This window comes from Podarcis tiliguerta (genome assembly GCF_965153285.1).
Source record: "Podarcis tiliguerta genome assembly, chromosome: 2".
Taxonomy (NCBI): Eukaryota; Metazoa; Chordata; class Lepidosauria; order Squamata; family Lacertidae; genus Podarcis; species Podarcis tiliguerta.
The window spans coordinates 17376581-17395153 of NC_139535.1; the positions used below are offsets into that span (position 1 = coordinate 17376581).

Sequence of the window (18573 nt, forward strand, 5' to 3'; positions counted from 1 at the left end):
CATGGGATGGGATAGGAAGAGATAAAATTTAATACATAATAATAAATTGACCTGGCACAGGTTCCAGTTTTGTCTGAGACCTCCCCACACCCCCTGCAAACCACACCCACCTGATACTATACAGTGGTACCTCGGGTTACATACACTTCAGGTTACATACGCTTCAGGTTACACACTCCGCTAACCCAGAAATAGTGCTTCAGGTTAAGAACTTTGCTTCAGGATAAGAACAGAAATCGGGCTCTGGCAGTGGTGCTTCAGGTTAAGAACAGTTTCAGGTTAAGAACGGACCTCCGGAACGAATTAAGTACTTAACCCGAGGTACCACTGTATGTAATGCCAGGTGTGGAGCAGGTAAATGGCTGCCAAGGAACTATCAGGAGCCTTGGAAGTGTGTTGAGGTTGTACCCTAAGCTGACTGGGTACGTTACAGAGTTTCCATTTGGGAACTCAGTAACACAGCTGTCCCCTCTGTAGCTATGTGGTATGTGAATCTGTGAGAGATAGTAGCTTGGTGAAGGCAACCTAGTGTCAGAAGTAAAATCTAGGCCAGAGGCTTCTAGTTCACAGATCAGTCCCATGAACTGCAAACCTGTGTATGTTTATCTAGAACTCAGTCCTAATGCACTCACTTGTACTCCCAGTAAGCGTTTGCAGGATTGCAGCTTTGGCAATAGTGGAATTGAAATACTTTATTGTCACTTGTACAACTTGTATACAGTGAGATTACACGAGCACCCCCCACTCAGCTCTCTTAATTCCCCTCGTTTACTGACGCACACCCACCAAACCCGAAAGTCATTTGCCCTGTTGTTACCTTTTCATTCAGCAGCCTAACAGCCCACGGATAGAAGCTGATATTTACACTGTTGAAGCAGTAGATAGGAAACTGGAAGTTCAATTTAATGGTTTCTGTGAAGGGTACTTGCTGAAACTGACACGTGATTCTAGGGCCCAGGGTTGTCTGTCCTGTCTGTTTAGTCTCTGAGTCCTGCCACACATGTTATTGAGTTCATACTAGCATAATTTTGCACTGAGGGAAGGGTGGTTCAACTGGCATGGATAGGATAGTGCTCAGTGTGGCCACTGCCCTGCCTACGTGATGCCACTGTCTCTTGCCAAGTCTGACTTGATCAGTTCCACCCTGATCTAGTTGTTGTATCATGAGCTGCTGTGGTGGTGCATAATCACAACACATGATATCACACTGGAGGAAAAGCCCAAATTGCTTCCTTACATAGCAAATCACATGCCAGGCTAGTAATCTGACATGGGCAAAGCAGGGGCTGGCATGGGGTATTTTTGTAAAGTTCTGTTTATAGTGTCTATTTGCTCACTCTCAGTATACTAAATATTGCTTTCTGAGCACTATTTTTGGCACTTGACCCTCTTGCTTTGACAAGTTCCACAAGCCTCTGCTCTACTTTTTTTAAACCTGTTTGATTACTTTGATCTTTCCTTTAAAAATTCAAACTTCTGAAAGCCCTGATCACCTAGTGGGCTTATTAAATCAATGTGCACATTTCCATACATCTAAATACAGCAAGTCCAAACATGATTGTAATGTACTCCCAAGAGTTGTATATGGGCTTCCACAATACAGATGGCGCTTAGCTCTGATACCATGCTAAATTAGAGGGGAGGAGATATTTGGATGTCCCAGATGGAAGATGAAACAAATATGCAGAAAGTGCAGAAGGGGAGGGTGCACGTGGAAATGCTTCTGTTCCACTGATCCCATAGAGCAGCAAGGATATGGAGCAAACTGGTTGTATTGCCTGCTACCTCGTATCTGCACAACAGACGGAGTCATTAGGACTTTGGGGAGAAATTCAGCCTTGCTCTAAAGTGATTGTTCTTTCATGGACTTGCCAGATGATATGATTCCCCCCTCTGTGCACTGTTCCAGAGTTCGTATCTCCCCTCCCCCCCCCTGAGCGCCCCCCCCCCCCCCGGGAGGCGAAAACTGATGTCTCCCCTCCCCTGACAAAACTTCTGACAGGGCTTCCTCTGACGACTCATTAGTTGAATCCCACCGTAAGTCTCCAATAAGCAGCCCCCATGCTTTTAACACTGCAAGATTGGCCTTAAATGGGGTCAAGTTGAATCCACCACAGTGTTTTACACTGTATATTCAGTATTCCATGCAGCATGTCCTAATTTAAAGTTAAATGTTGGCTCGTAAGGTCAGTGATACTGAAATAATTTAATAATGGTTGGCTAGGTTTGTATTATGGGCAAGATGTTTCAGCGACTCCCTGTTTAGTTTCAACATCACGTACAGTATTCCCTGTGAATACTGAATTCCACCCATCTCTGGTTTTCTGAGCTCATGACTGTACAAGTACTTTGAGGCCCTAATTAACTCAGTCTCTTCGAAATATGTTCAGCCTCTTATGACTTTGTGCAAATTAATGGGGGAAGAGAGAGACTGAGATCCAGGTGGCCACAGAAGCTAAACTGAAGATGTTACTGTGATGGTGGATGGCTTAGGGTAGCAGCTCCAGGGTCTTTTCTGGGGGATCCATGTTATCCCCTTACTTGGAATGAACCCAAGCAAAGCATTGGACTTGCACCTGTTCTTCACTTCCATGTGGTGAGGAGGAAGACTTTGCTTGCATTTACTTTGGGTTTCACAGAATCCTGCTGCCTTGTTGCATGCAATGTAATAATCTATGGTTTGAAGTTGGCTTGATTATTTGACCAGAGTTTGTTTTAAATTCCAATCTTTGATTGGTATAAAACAAAAGACCTCTGTCAAAGTAAACACTAATGAATTTCTTTTCCCAACTGTTATAGGGGGAAAGAGGGAACATATGAGATTTCATTCATTCTGACCTGTGCACGTATCACTGAACAATGGTTTAGTGTAACACACAAACCAGGTAGCTGTCTGTTTGGCTACTCAACATGCACAGCATAATAGTTTATCCTGTCCGACCAAGTGGTTTTTGCTAGCAGCAATGTTAAGGAATATGTAAAAATGGATTATTAACGGGTGATAATCTAAAACTATAATATATTAAGATAAAAGATTAAGATAAAAGTAAAGAGGGAAAGGATTTGCTGAATTAACCAATTGAAATCGAATACAAGAAAGGGAGGTGTGAGGAGGTCAGGGAAACAAGCAAATGAAAGATAAGATATGGAGAGACTGATTTGTTTTTAACTGTTTTTATTTAGTATTTTCTTTTTTTCTTTCTTTCTCTTTTTTATTCTTTTTAATTTTTGTAATATGTTGAAATCTCAATAGATATCTTTTAAAATATATATATATATCCTGTCCGACCAGAGGGCTATTTCAACTGAAATGTGTCATGTGGTTTCTCTCTCCTCTTCTGCAACACCTGAGAGTTGTGTTGTTATTGCCTTGATTGTGGGCGATCCCAAATTTAATTAGTGTGCCACTCTAAATCAAGATAAACTCTACTCAAGTATAGCCAGGACACTTCAACAAGCAATGCCTTGGCTGCATCTCTTACTCCCTCACGTGGAAGTAGTTGTATGTGTTTACTGTGTAATTTTGGTTCCTGGGAACATAAAGGCCAGTGGAGAAATAGTCTTAGCTAGCCAGGTCAGTGGGAAGGGACATCCTGGATGAAATGTGAGACAAACTGGGGTGGATGTGAAGCTTGCCTCCCTATAGAAACTATTTGTGCTTCATGAGGGTGGCCCCTCTCACAGCTGGAGAACTCTTAACATTTCACTTCACCTGTGAGCTGCTCGTCTCCATTCTTAAACCAATGAATTGTTTTCCTGCAAGATTATTGCGTAAATTACATTATTTCTGTTTACAGCTATGCCCAGTATAACACATTTGTAGTAAGTAGACACAGGTACCTGCAATATGTTCTACGCTAGAATGGGAAGCCTGTAGCTTTCCATATGTTTTAGGGCTCCAATTCCCATCAGCCCCAGGCCAGGAGTTGTAGCCCAATAACACTGGGATTCTCCATCCCTATTCTGTGGTGTCCTCACCTCAGGAAGAAATCACAATGGGCCTGGCCTGTAGAATCTAACAAGATTGCAGGTAGAAACATCTCAGTCTCTCATTAGACCTACAAGAATTCCTTGGCATTCACTTTCTAACAGGAATCAGCCAGATGTTTCTAACAGGAATCATCCACTAACAAGTCATGAATGTGATGGCTCTCTCTATGATTTACCCTCCAGCAACTGGTATTCAGATCTGTACAGCCTCCATCTGTGGTACTTTCATTTCAGCTTTCATGGCTAACAGTGATTGATAGGCCTATCCTCTGTAAATTGGTTTGGGCATTTTAAAAAGCCATTTAAGCTGCTGGCCATCTTACATTCTGTGAGGTGATCTGATTCAGAGTTCAGCTGAGACTGACTTGAATGAGTGTTCAGAACTCAGCGATGGCTTCTGTGTTCTGGGGAAGAACTCTTTTCATTAGTGTTAAATATTGAAAGCCATTCAATTAAGTCTCTGTTGCTTGGCAGAACCCAAGAAACATTGCAAAGGGCAGACACGTGTTTTCTGACAGATTGCTCTGATCTGCAGATCTAGAAACCTTGGCTGGCTCTGTTGAGAATTCTGGTTACCATTTGACTGGTAGTAGAAAAGAGTCTGTGTAATACTGATAACATATTTTAAGAGCTTGTTTTTAGGAAGAGTAGCAGAACTGCTAATTGCAGAAATGTCTGCCTTCTAGAAGCCAGAAGATTTCTATTCTACTTACAACAGACATGTCTAAAGTCCTAAAGTCCGCTTTGGGAGCCTAATCCAGACCACGCCGGCCAAGTTAATCTGGCCTTTGTGGCAGTATATGTCCTGGGGTAAAATCCTAAAAAAAGCTCAACAACTTGGGGGTCCTCATACATGTTCACTTCATCAAATCTGGCCCCCCTTGAAAAACGTTTGGGCACCCTTCTTTACAAGTCAGCAAGCCAGGTTAGTGTGATGTAACAGCTAGAGTTTCGTTCGTAGAACAGGGAGGCCCAGCTTCAAAAAGCAGCTCCACCAAAAAGTGACTAGCCCAAGGTTTCCCAGTACTATCTCTCAATCTCAAAGGGTGGCAAGCAAATAAAAGGTGTGGTGAACGCTGTAGGTAGTTCTGAACTCCTGGAGAAAATATGGAATGGAAATTGAGCACCTTCCTCACCACCCCAAATGCAGTTACCTTGGTAATAATCTTGACTTCAGGGCACTTGTGGCCTGTGCTGTGTTTCGCTTAAGTGAGCACCTCTGAGAATGGCCAACTTCACCTTCTCTATGTTCACCCCCACCTGAAATTCTTTAAGATAAGGGCTCAAGGGCAAGTGTGCTCCCAAGCATGTTCAGAGGGCCTTTCCTTTGTGAGGATAATGTTTCTCTGTCGGGGGGGGGGGGATTGTGTAATTTGGTGACTTCCTCTCTCCTGCCTCCAGGGACTGCAGCCTCACAACTGCAGCACTGTCTGAGAAGTGACCCAGTGTGAGATGGTGGTTCAGCTGAGAAGGAGGGAATTGGCCCCTCTGCTGCACTTGCTGACTTACTTTTACCCATCTAAAGGTAAAGGTACCCCTGCCCGTACGGGCCAGTCGTGTCCAACTCTAGGGTTGCGCGCTCATCTCGCTCAAGAGGCCGGGAGCCGGCGCCGTCCAAACACACTTCCGGGTCACGTGGCCAGCGTGACGAAGCTGCTCTGGTGAGCCAGCACCAGCGCAGCACACGGAAATGCCGTTTACCTTCCTGCTAGTAAGCGGTACCTATTTATCTACTTGCACTTAGGGGTGCTTTCGAACTGCTAGGTGGGCAGGAGCTGGGACCGAACGACGGGAGCTCACCCCGCCGCGGGGATTCGAACCGCCGACCTTACGATCAGCAAGTCCTAGGCACTGAGGTTTTACCCACAGCGCCACCCGCGTCCCTTTACCCATCTAGACAACCACTATATACATACTCATGTGGTCGCTCCAGGTGCACTCTACAAAATGGTGCCTGCCACTTCCCTGATAGCCTCGTATTGAGAGGCAGAGCTGAACGGAGCAATACAATGTTCATTGCAGTAGCAGCACAAAGCTTTTAGTGCTTTCACATGTGTACCCCACTACAAATGCAGTTACTGCCCCCATGTGATGCCTCAGCGCTTGCTATAATGGCACACGTGGGCACAATAATAGCACAAACTGCTCAGCTGGAACTTTTTGGCTTTGCGTTCTCTCGTGATGGCAATTGGCCAAGCCCGTAAAATTCTCTCTAGTTGGCAGCACTAGACTCGTCCCCTCTGCAACTGCTTGTGTGTTTCTTTTTGTTTTGCTCCTAACCTCTCTCTTCTTATTTCTGTTCAGATATGTCAGTAGGAGAAGCTGGGTTGTGTAATTTTAATTGTGGCAGTAGAACTGGAGGGAGGGTTACAGGGCATATGGTGGCAGATTGTATAGGAAGGGCGGGATGCATGGCTGGGCAGCATGGAGACCTTACTCCTGCCATTGCAAATGGATGATGTTGTTGCAAGAATGCCAGTTTCACATTGGCATTATTTTTCATATGGAATGCTTAGCCACAATTGGATACTATTATCAGATAGGCTGTTGGTTGGCATTTGGTCTGTCACTTGGTAAGCATTACAGTTCTAAGCAGGCAAGGCTGGAATCTGTTGGATTAGTCTATCATTCTGAAAAACATTCTCTAGGTTTCGAGGCTTCAGTGGATAAGCCTGGAAACCAAGAGGATGTCAGTCAAAGATGGGGCTTTTAAGAATCATGGGGGAGGCATCATGTGTGAATGTAAGTCTCTGACATATTGACTGACAACCCAAAAGCAACACAGTAGGCTAATGATATAATTACAATACTTTTGTATCACTATTGAATTATGTCTTAATTTACAATCATATAACGTGCAATATATACATGGTGACACCATCTAATGTGAGTTAAGAAAACGTCCCAAAATAAGGGATTTTTAGGCTGGTAAAACCTCACAAAGAATCACTAAAGCTTGAAGCAAATATGCAGTATTTGCAGAGAGTAAACTGAAGACCGTTGGTGCTCCAAACACAGCAACAGGACAGCCTTTCCAGAATGACCGACTGTTTCAATCAATATTCTTCCTCAGCTGATTGATAATAATACCAAATGGAATCAGTTACATTCAAATACAATAAATGAGATGATATACCTGAACATTCTCTAAATGGTTATTACACAATAAGAGATACATTACCAAGTAAAACGTCCAAAAGGGTACACAGGATACAAATGTTGGTGTCACCATGTATATATTGTATGTTTGTATTGTATTGTATTGTATCTGATTGTCAATTAAGACATAATAAAAGTATTGTAATTATATTATTAGCCTACCATGTTGCTTTTGGGTTGTCAGATTGTTCTGTTCACAACACAGTGGTCCTTTTTTGTTTAGTCTCTGACATATTGTCAGGTATTTAGGAGCCCTCAGTGGCTGCTGTTGTGTAGAAATGTTGGCACATCTGAAAAAGAATCTGACTTACGTCACTTTGTGTTTTTATTTTATTTTTTATTAAACCTAAAATGCATTACCCCTTTTGATGTAAAGACCCATATTTTATTACATGAAGTCTCCTGCCTATTCCCCCTGCACCCCCTCCCAATCTGCTTCCACTATGTTACACAGTTTATAAGGCTGTTTATTCGGAGGTCCTGGGAGTACAGCATGACTTCAAAAGTTGTGTGAAAGCTGCATTTTTTAAATTTGTGCCAGAAATCCAAGTTTCACCATCCAAAGCATGGAGATTAAGCTTTCTGAAAAAAATGAACTTGGTCTTCTGACATCTCTCTCCTGATCTTTGTGCCATGCCTCATCTATCATTAGTGCAGTACAGAGATCCTAATGGTACATCAACCTATACTAGATATATTTGAATTTTTCTTTGGCAGCAAATATCAGACTTACTTTTTCTTTTTATTTAGGTGACTTCTGGGAGCCTTGAGTCTTTTGCAAAGTGGATATAACATCTGCACACATGTCATCATGGGAGTTGTCTTACACGCTATACTTGCGTTTAAAAATATAAGAAGCTTTTTGTACCTGCTTCTGAGAAAAAGGTAGGTAGGGACTCAATGAGCATGGGTCTGTTGTGGAAGTGGGGGAGGTGGATCAAACTTTTCCCAGCTTACATTTTTTAGATGTGAGAGTGCCAAGCATCAACCATCACTTATCTTTAAAATCAGCTGTTTTAAAAGAAGTAATAAAATTTTATCAAGGTCACTTATTTGGATGTGGATCTTGCATTTTTATGCTATGAAGCACCCTAAGATCTACAGATGAAAAGCAGTATACAAATTTAATAAATAAATATTGAAATCAGTGCGAAGGTGGCTTGTTGACAAGTTAGCTTTGCATTTGAGATAACCAAGTTTATTACCAGAGAAATTTCATGCACTTTGTCATGGCTTATGACTTTGAGCGTATGACTTTATAACCCTGTTGTTGTGATGACCTTTTGCCCCGAGAGGCTTTCATTTTCTCACGGAATGGCTGGGAATGAGTTCCCACATAGCAGTTAACTAGGGTTGCCATATTTACAAAAGTGAAAATCCGGACAGAGTAGTTGTTGTTTTGAGTGGATCCTGCCACCTTCGCAAAGCCTGCCTGATTTTGAGAAGGAAGCGTAAGGGCTCTTAGATGCTCCCACAGCCCTGGCACTGCTTTTCCAAAGTGAGACCTGCCTGCATCTTCCTTTCCATCACTGCAAACTAAGATGCCTGAAAGCGCTACAGAAGCCCTTGGAGGGAGGGAGTCTGCTCTAGGAAGCAGAGAAAGGGAAAGAATGGAAGAGGGATCCTGGCAGAAGGAGAGAGGGGGAAGGGAAGGGAAGGGAAGGAAAGGAAAGGGGAAAGGAAAAAGGAAAGGAAAGGAAAGGAAAGGAAAGAAAAAGGGTCTGGAGAAAGAGGAGTGGGTGCTGGGGGGAGGGGTGTCCAGACAGGAGGCGGGTAAAGGGGGGGGGGGGAATTAAATCAGTAAGTCCCAGTTGGAGGCAAGGAGAGTCTCCCTGAGCCAAATATATCCTCATTTTCTGGAGGGAGCCCCGCAAACGGGGAGAGAAGGATGTTGGTGCAGGGAGGCGACGTTGGATGGAAATTGAGAGGAGAGGGGGGATGCAGAAGAGGCATGCTGGGAAGGAAGGGGGGAGCCGGGAGGGGGGGCTGGTACTTGTTTTGTCCTGGGGAGCTTGGATTGTGATGTGATGACAGTTGGGTGCTGAGGAAAAATGCAGCAATTCTCGTTTGTGATTTGGCAGAGGGGTAGGAGAGGCTTAAAGGCTAGATGTCCCAAATCAATACAGTGCCAAAAGTATCTCTTTAGGGTCCAGTTTTTAAAATTGCTCAAGGTATTGGAACCGTTTTATCTACGCCTCTCTCATTTTTATTCTTTCTGTTAAATGCAGGTATGCTAACAATCCTGCCCTATATTTGCTGTTTGATCTCCCATGTCCATTTTATTTTTCTTCTGGCTCAGTGGCAGTCTGCTGCAAAGCATACCATCTCTCTCCTGGAGTCAGGCATGACATTTCTTCCCTTCTTTTGATGCTCAACCTTTGTGGATGTCTCTATTCATCTTAAAACGTGCCCTAGAAAGAGAGGCAGCTGCTGACGGTAGATAGAATAAAGCACAGGGAGAAATGTAGCTTGCAAGTGTAAAACGAAATGGAATAGCACCCCATAATAAGATGACAAAAGATTGGGGGCCTATAATGGGTCCTATTTCATTCTGTGTTGTTTTAAAAAACAAACACTATTTTTAAACCTTCCTGAGGCTTCTAGCAGACAATAGTATTTCTGACCAATAATCTTAGTTATTAGCAAGTGTTGCACATCACCTTAAAGTGGTTCACAAAAATTTCTTGCCAGCCTGGTGACTATTAGTCCTTTACTGGCATACTGGCAATCTGAAAGGGTTCCTTCCCTGTTTCCCCATTGGATGGCAAATCTTCCTCAACCCAGACAGCTAATGCCAACTATTTACAAGGCTAGCCAAATAGTAAGAGCAGGTTGGGAAATGAGAAGGCAAGCCATGGGAGGATTGTTCAAGTAATTTCTGATTTTGTACATGAGGATAGCCACTCCAAAACCAGCACATTGTTTGATGAAGAAGTGTCAGGCCACTGTAATGTGGCAGGTTTCAGGTCTGAGAAAACAGTGTGCAAATTGCAGAAATTTGCTTGAAACTGAAACATTCAAATAGGGTGCACACATCTGGCACAGGAAGTTGTTTTGCCGGTGTGATCAAAGTTGTCCATCCATGTCCTAGACTAATACTGGGGTCAGATTCCTTTATTAAGGGTGCATAACCTTAAAATGTAGCAGAATGCCAGCTCGGCATATATAGAGCCACACTAGACATTTTTATTTAACAACATTTTATATAGGTAAAAATAAAGGTAAAGGACCCCTGGATGGTTAAGTCCAGTCAGAGGTGACTATGGGATGCAGCACTTACCTCGCTGCAGGCTGAGGGAACCAGCGTTTGTCCACAGACAACTTTGCGTCACGTGGTCAACATGACTAAATCACTTCTGGTGCAATGGGACACTGTGACAGAAGCCAGAGCGCATGGAAACGTCGTTTACCTTCCCGCCACAGTGGTACCTATCTATTTATTTACTTGCACTGGTGTGCTTTCGAACTGCTAGGTTGGCAGAAGCTGAGAAAGAGTAACGGGAGTTCACCCCGTCACGAGGATTCGAACCGCCGACCTTCCAATCGGCAAGCCCAAGAGGTTTAGATCACAGTGCCACCCACGTCCCGTTAACATTTTCTGTACCACTTGATTGTAATAAAACCTCTAAGTGGTTTCCAAAAAATACCAAAATTATCAGAAAAACAATTTAAAACAATTTAAAAAATCATTAAAATAAACTAGAAAATATTAAAACACACCAACATTTATAGGTCTGGGTTGTTGTTGTTGTTTCGTCATTTAGTCGTGTCCGTAGGATTGCCAAAACCTGTTACAAGCAAGTTCCAAAAAGAATGTAGTCAGGGCACCTGCCCAATGTCAAGAGGCAGGGAAATTCAAAGTATGGGTGCTGCTATACTCAAAGACTTGATTCATCAAAACTCTGGAGCAGGTATTATGTGGCACCTGTAACAGTGCCAGTTCTGTAGATCAAAGTGGTTGAGAGGGCAGATATTGGGTAAGGTGATCCCACAAGTAAACTAGTCCCAAGCCATTAAGGGCTTTGTATACTAATAGTAACACCTTGAACTCTGCCCGGTAAGACATCAGCAACCAGTGCAGATATCTGAGCAGGGTCTCACTCCTGTTAGCAACTGTGCTGCAGCATTCTACACCAACGGCAGTTTCTAGGTCAAGCACAATGGAGCGCCACTTAGAGTACATTGCAGCAATCCAGACTTGAAGTCACCAGTGTCTGAACTATTGTGGTCAAGTTTTCCCAGTCCAGGAAGAATGAAAGCTGTTGTGCCAAGTAAAAGGCGCTTCCAGCCACTGAGTCTACCAGTGGCTCCAGTGACAAAGCTGGACCCAGAAACACCCCTGACTGCATATCTGCTCCTTTAGGGGGAGTGCAAGACAGCTGACCAGTTTCCCAGACACCGGAACCACTCCCCCACAGTGCCTTTTTCTTGCCAAGATTCAAGCTCAACTTTTTCAGTCAAGCTCAGCTCATTACATGGTATGAGGAGAAAGACAGCAGGCAGTTGCCTACTTTATTAGCATGTCACATTTTTTCTTATCTTAACTGTGATCCAACCTTGGCTCACTAGTTGTCCACTTCTGCCGCTCCGTATTAGTATTGCTTAGCCTAATAACCCATTATGACTGTACCACAGTTCTCACATTTTTCTTTTTAAAAAAAATTCAGGTGTATAAGCTTGTGTCTTAGCCAAGATCTCTAAGATTGCTCACATTGGAATGCAGCATAAAGGACAATGGAAGCCCATCAGGAAAAAAAATGTATTCCAAATTAACAGCCAACCAGGAAAACAAATGAGTAATAATAATTTTTTAAACAATCTGTAGGCAGATTCTGACATTGTTCCAAGAGGACGAAAGCTTTACCAGTCTTCTAAACTGTTTGTAGAATTGGTCAGGTGAGCTTTTCTCGTTAAAGAGCTCCCATCATTGGAGCACCACTGTGGAGGAAACCATACATCTTAGGCGCATGGACTATTCTTCGTAGTGGCCTTCCTTCGAATATTTTTAAATCCTGGGGTGATGTGGAAAGCAAAAGAGCTCAAAGCAACACCACCCCTCATTCACCTATGATCTGATTACTTCCTTCCTTAAACCTTTTGAATTCCCCCTTTATGCAGAGATAGGAATCCGTTTCAAGTGTTCAGTCTCTTGTGCCCTGCCTGTAGCCCTTTATCATGCTGTTAGCTGGGTCACTGTGTCCCAAGCAAGGCAGATTGCTTACAGTGCCCATTATGCCCAGGGAAGGAATCTGTCACCAGTTCTTCAGAAGGATAAAGGAGAAGCTACAAAGCAAGACAATGGGTGTTAAAAACAAGTCTACAGATCGGATTCTCTCAGAATAATTTCCAGGGATTTCTGCCCATGGTGTGCATTATTCCTATATTTTTACAATTTTTGTTTTGCCTTTTCTTTCCAAAAGAAGAGGCAAGGTAGTTAACAAAATGCCTGAAGTAACAATCAGAATAGTTTATTTGTTGTTTATCTTTATTGATTTAAATATTACTTTATATCTCACTTCTCCTCCATTATATTCCACCTCTTTCCAAGGGAGTAAACATTCAGGCACTGAATAGACCCAGAGCTGCTTAGCTTCAGCAAGGCCTCGTGTGTGTGCCTTCAGATCATACACTAGGACCATATCTACAACAAAATGGTGCTTATTTCCAAGTAAATGTGTTTTCCATTCCTTTAGCAAAAGCAAACTGCATTTATTCATGTAGTCATGATACTGCTTTCAGTTTGAAATCCAAATTTCACATGCTTAAAAGCATTTCTATCCCATCAGCACAAGCTTTTCTACTCGGATAATGGGACTTTCCCTGCTCCCCTACTTCCCCACACTCTTGGTTCTGATTTAAGCCCATGAATACAGTCAAACCTGCTGGTAAATGCTATTCAACAATTTCATGCTGGATATTCTCTTGGAAGTTTTTTTTTTTTTGGCATGAAAAATATTTATGTTTACGTCAATGGTAGAGTATCCTGAAAGGCTGAAATGTTCTCCTGCTGGTTTCTAAATGTACATGGGATTTATATGTCTGGCTTGTATCCATTTACACTCCTGCATAGTGACTGATCTATTTGCGCCATATAGAAGGGCTTTGTTGGCAGGTGATGGCTTCCATCACGTGTTGAAGATAAGGGAGTGTTGTGCTGGATCAGACCAAAGTCCCATCTAGTCCAGCCTCCTTTTCTTACAGTGGCCAACCAGATGCTGCTGAGACATTTGCAAGCAAGACCTGAGTGCAAGGCACTCTCCCTATCCTTTCCATTTGTTATTCCCAGCAACTGATGTCCCACAGTGGAGGTAGAAGTATAAGCAGTTGAATGAGCCCCTGATGGTGTGGTGAATATTATTAAGCCCTACAGTAGTGTTGTCTGAGTGTGTAGACGGGCAGGCAAAGTTAGCATCTGGATATGTTGCATGATCTAGTTGCTGGGTTCCTATCTGTCTTGGGTGGTCCATTATTATTCATTCCAGTTGTTTGTCCCACCTTTCAGAATACAAATCCATCCAAGGCAGCTTACTAATAAGATTAAACTACATTTAAGAAACCCACAATAAATTGCAGCAACATATAAAACGTAACTGGGATCCTTTCTGTGTTGGTGGTGGGAGTCCTGTGGAGTCCAGCCAGAGGAGGTCCTGATGCTGTTGTCTTTGCCTGTCTCCCTGTCTCCAACCTTGAATCCTTCCTACAGTCGATGCTGAAACAGGCTCATTCTAAGGAATCCTTCCTGTTGCTGACTAGCTGTTTGAGATAAGACAGGCCAGAGCAAGCATGAGACTTTGTTTCTAAGCCTTCAGCCTTCTCCTCCTCATCCCACCCCTTTTCCACCTGAAGCTGGCACTTCCTGAAAAGGGACAAATTGTGCCCGAGGACACGCGTATTTTGTGCTGTGTCACAGAGCACAGAACCTGTCCTGGGATTTGGCTCTTTGAGCATTGCATGCTTTCCAAGTGACACAGGCTTTTGGTCTCCACAGCTTGGAAGTTTTAAAGCTGCGCAGATGGGTCTAATGAAAGGCTTACAAAGCAAAAGGGACTTTCTATGAGGTCTTCAAGTGGCAAGGTTTCCCTGGCTCCGGAGCTTTTTATTTCCCTTTCAGTGGCTTGCATTCCTTAGCTCTGGTGGCCCCAATTCTGACAGGCTTGGTCAGCAGCCAAGCCTCAAGAGTCTGTTTCCGTTTTTCCAGCTTAGTGCTGCCCCTTCTTGGTGGGAAAGTGCTGTATTGCTCAATTCCACTCATCAAGCAAGCAAAGCCACCGAGCAAAACATTATCAATTTACTCACTGAGTTCTCTCTCTCACTACTTCCTCACACACCCCTCTTTAGATGGGAAAGGTTAATCCTCCCTGATCTGGTTGCTGATGCTCACAGAGGAGGGAGTTAGGTATCATGAGGGAACCAGCTGGACTAGAATATCTCCATCCTGGAGTCTCAAGGGAAGGCATGTTTTTTGTACACCTGTAAAACAAGGCTTCCTGGCTGCCTTCTTAACTCTCTGCGAGTTCACATGTCTTTCTCCTGTTAAGTGTTCATCTGGCCCAGAAAACTATCATGAAAATTGTTGACTCGTATTCCGGCAAGTGAAACTGAGAGGCAAAAGGTGAGGTCATCTTAGTCTGCTTCTTCATCACCATCAGGGTGGAGAATGTGGCAATGGAGTTTTTCCCCTTTGGGCTCCTATAGCTGCCGTTTCTCCAGTCACTGGGATTTGGAGACTTCAAGATTCGGGGTTGGTCTCAGTGGGGAGCTTTCTCTGATTTCCATCTGCCTGCTCTGCTCATAGGCATGAACTTGAAGTGCTCCTCTTTTCTTGCTTTGAGGACTTTCAGTTTGAGACATTTATCCTCTAGAGCCCTCCAGGTGTTTTGGGACTAAAACTCCCATCACCCCTAGCTGACAGGACCAGTGGTCAGGGATGATGGGAATTGTAGTCCCAAAACATCTGGAGGGTCAAGTTTGACCATGCCTGCTTTAGAGCAGTGGCTAGAACAAAGGAGTCTTGATTAAGCCTGAGCAAAATGCTTGATCTAGTGGCCTGGTTGACAATTAGCTTCATACTGAGGGCTAGTTTTAGACCTGCCTGCTGACTTCGTCTAGTACAATCTATAGGCCAATGGTTCTTTAATCCCCTACTCTTCCTTAGTGCACAACATAGACTTGGACAGAGCTCTCTCCTGAAGATATATCACAGCTGCACAGTCCCCTGTGTGAGTCAAAACACAGGCAAATGGGAGTGAGCAGCTGAGGTGTATGTGAATGCTGCCAATGTTTCTGTTGCTGTTGGCACAGGAAGATTTTTTTGCAATATGTGAGCTCCCATAGGACAAAGTGACCGAGTTGCCTAACGAAGAGCTGTCTAAGTAACAAGGAGGGTTCTATCTTGGAGGCCAAATGGGAAGTCCCGTGGACCAAACTTGGGTTTGCTGCTAGCCTGTTTCAGGACTACTGAGAAACTAGGAACTGTGTCCTTGCACAGAGATGAGACTATTTCTCATCTCTAGGCTCGAATCACAGCTCGACAGTATGACCTTTCCAGCCATCCTTCAGCCTTCCTTCTGTAATTGACTTGGCTATATGCACGTTAGCTTGGGAGGGAATAGATCATAGGAATATAGTTGCCCATACCTGTCTTCCCTCTGCTGTGGAAATGCATGTTGTTTCCATAGTCAGAAGGCACAGCACATAGCAGCTTTGCTAAAGCTAAGCAGGTTTGTGTCTGGTCAGCGCATGGCTGGGAGACTGCCTTGGATACCCTGTGTATGCTGCTTGGAATTACATTGTGGAAGCAAGGTGAGAAATAAATTTTTAAAATCCATGTTTTGAACCTTCCTCAACCTGGTGCCATTCAGAAGTCATCTGGAGAATATCGGGTTAAGGAATGCGGAGTTCCTTCAATGGTTCTGAGCTATTAAGTAGAAATTTACTATAAGGTTGCATATGGAGGATTATCAGTGACAAGATGACTGTACATTACCTCTGCTATCCTAAGTGGCATGCTTCTGAGTATCAGTTACTGAGGATCATCAGCAGGAGTGCTCTTGTGCTCATTGTGGGCTTCACTTAGGCATTTGGTTGGCTACTTTAGGAGCACAATGCTGGACTAGTAGGGCTTTGGCCTGATCTACCAAGGCTGCTCTTAATTGTCTGCCTAGGTTTTGTTGATGGCTTCCTGTTTTTTTGTCCATTCTGTTCATTTCCCCTCCCCCCCAACATAATTACGCAGAAGACCAGGCAGGCTGGGACAGAGTTCTGTTTCCTATTAGTGAGTAGGCAGCTGTGGTGGGGATGGAGTTGGAGTGATCTGGTCCTAATTTTGCGTCTGACTCTCCCCGTGTTCAATTGCAGCCTTGATCTTCTGATGCAAACTTGATCCAAATCATCCAATAAATGTTTTTGTTGTTTGGTGTTACAGATATAACACAAAGTCTGATTTGTCACGTCATAAAATCAGTGAGAGCAAGAGAGTTTGGTGGACTCAAATGTGTCCGATTAGGCATTTTAACCCTCTTTGCCTCTGTGTCAAGCTGAATCCTGTCCTCATAATTAAACTGGTTCCCAATGCAGTAAAGATTTTCTTCTTTCTCTCCCGCAATCCCCCAGCAGCCTCTTTGGTTAAGGAGGATTTTAAAATAAACCTATCTGCCGCAGTGCTCCAAGGCACATTACCATTGTATCTCTTTTCCTTCCTCCCCAGCAGGCTCTTCCCTTCTCTCACAGTTCCATTGTGCTGGTGTGGAAGACAAAAGTACACACCCAGCCACAGGTAACACTTCACTTTTTCCCTTGCTGTCCCATTGAGACCTCTGAGTGGTCTGAGATCATGCTCATGCTGCTTCTCCCTTAATCCCCTTCCCATGATGGGACTCTGAGTGGTGGTGTACATTGCACCCTTAATGCACAGCTCGCCTAAAGTGGTCTTCCTAATTTCCCCACGATTATCCCCTCCCTCTTCTGTATCCTGTTTACCTCGAAACCAGCACATTCTCTCTCTCACACTCTCACACACGCACTTCCTCCACCACCACCACCACCACCAGAAACAGGCGACCAGCTGGCTGAGAAGAGAGCAGTTAATGGTTAACGCTCCTCTGTGGGGAAACGTGGCAGCAGAAATTAGCTCATTGCGGTCATTGCTTGCTTTGCTTAGCTAATCATCTCCAGGAGAACTGTTTTCTCTTCCAGACCTATTCCTAGTATTTTACCAAGAATATTGTACCTTTCGCCTGTGCTTCTTTGCTGACACTCTACTTCAACTCCACCAAAGCCCACTTTTAGCAAGAGAGGGTCATGTTGATCTGTTTTCTTGGCATAAATGCAGTATGAGGGGGAGCTTGGCATCCACTTCTGTCACTTAGGTCAGAATCTGATCCCAGCTTTGACTCAGTAGAATCATCCGGACTGGGCTAATGCTAGTAACTGAGGTCAGAATCCAGTCCTCACCTTTCCCATATTGGCCAGTGCAACAGTTTCAGGATTGCATTAGCTTCACTGCAGTCGCTGTAAGATGCAGACTTGAGAATCCAACCCTTTTTTATCTTCAGCCTCCCTATGGATGTTCTGGGTGTGTGAGGGTTAAGCCTTCCCTCTTCAGGTTGAAGGAGGAGAGGGGCCCTGACTTCCTGATAGAGAGGGCTGCCCTGTGGCAACCTCTTAACCCTGCCCCCTTCCCTCCTACAAAGGAGGGGCCACGTTTCCTGATTTCCCCGGGGAAGTGAAACTAGCTCTCTGGGTTCAAAACTTTGCAGCAGGGCAGCGTGCCGTGCCGTCTTTTTTCCCTCCCTCAATTCAGGCATCCAGCGAATCTGTCAGATTCTGCCCTGCCGCTCTCCTGCCACTGGAAATTGGATACCGGCGGAAAGATCTTTTTCAAGCGATAAAAACTGCCAGAGAAACAGAAGGCAAGTTTATAACGCTGGACTTGGGCTGTTGATCGGAGAGCGGGACAGAGAGGGGAGGTAGAAGCTGAACATAGCAGCAGCGGCAGGGTGCTCTTGAAGTGGACTTATTTGTCGAGGCGCACAAGGAATGTCTCCTGAGCTGGACTTGCTAATCTGCTCGGGACAAACGCTGTGTGTTAACTCCACAGAGCTTCAGATAGAGGGGAAAGTGCTGGCACCATGTGGCAACAGCAACTTAATGGTGACGGTGGGTACAAGCTGAACTTCTAAGGCACTATGGAGAGGGGATTTAGGAACGCTTTACGGTGGCGCGGCCTTTTAAAAAGGATCGAATTCTAGGTTGTTCTGGTAATTCTACGTTTAGTTGTTTATATCTGATGAACTTGGTGGAAAAGAACTGTATAAACAGCCCTGCATGCATTCAATGTGTTTCCTATGTAGTAGTCTCTGTACAGTTCTGTGGTGGGTATTACACATGGGAGCAAAACTTTTGAGAGACCTTATCTGACCGGTT

At 44.1% G+C, this 18573-nt stretch overlaps 1 protein-coding gene across 9 annotated transcripts in view; it reads left to right on the forward strand.

Moving 5' to 3' along the window:
• The window catches only part of MGAT1 (alpha-1,3-mannosyl-glycoprotein 2-beta-N-acetylglucosaminyltransferase), a 44931-nt gene that overhangs the window by 3686 nt on the left and 22672 nt on the right, over positions 1-18573 (forward strand). For 4 of the 9 annotated variants that reach the window (XM_083426236.1, XM_083426240.1, XM_083426239.1 and 1 more), the window contains one exon: positions 7900-8034. The exons of 2 other annotated variants lie outside the window; for them this stretch is intronic. The gene's annotated coding sequence lies outside the window, so the exon portion shown is untranslated. Of the gene's footprint in view, positions 1-5391; positions 5516-7899; positions 8035-14692; positions 14762-17893; positions 18307-18573 lie in introns of those variants that run through there. 3 more of the 9 variants (XM_083426242.1, XM_083426245.1, XM_083426243.1) reach the window with 3 other exon arrangements.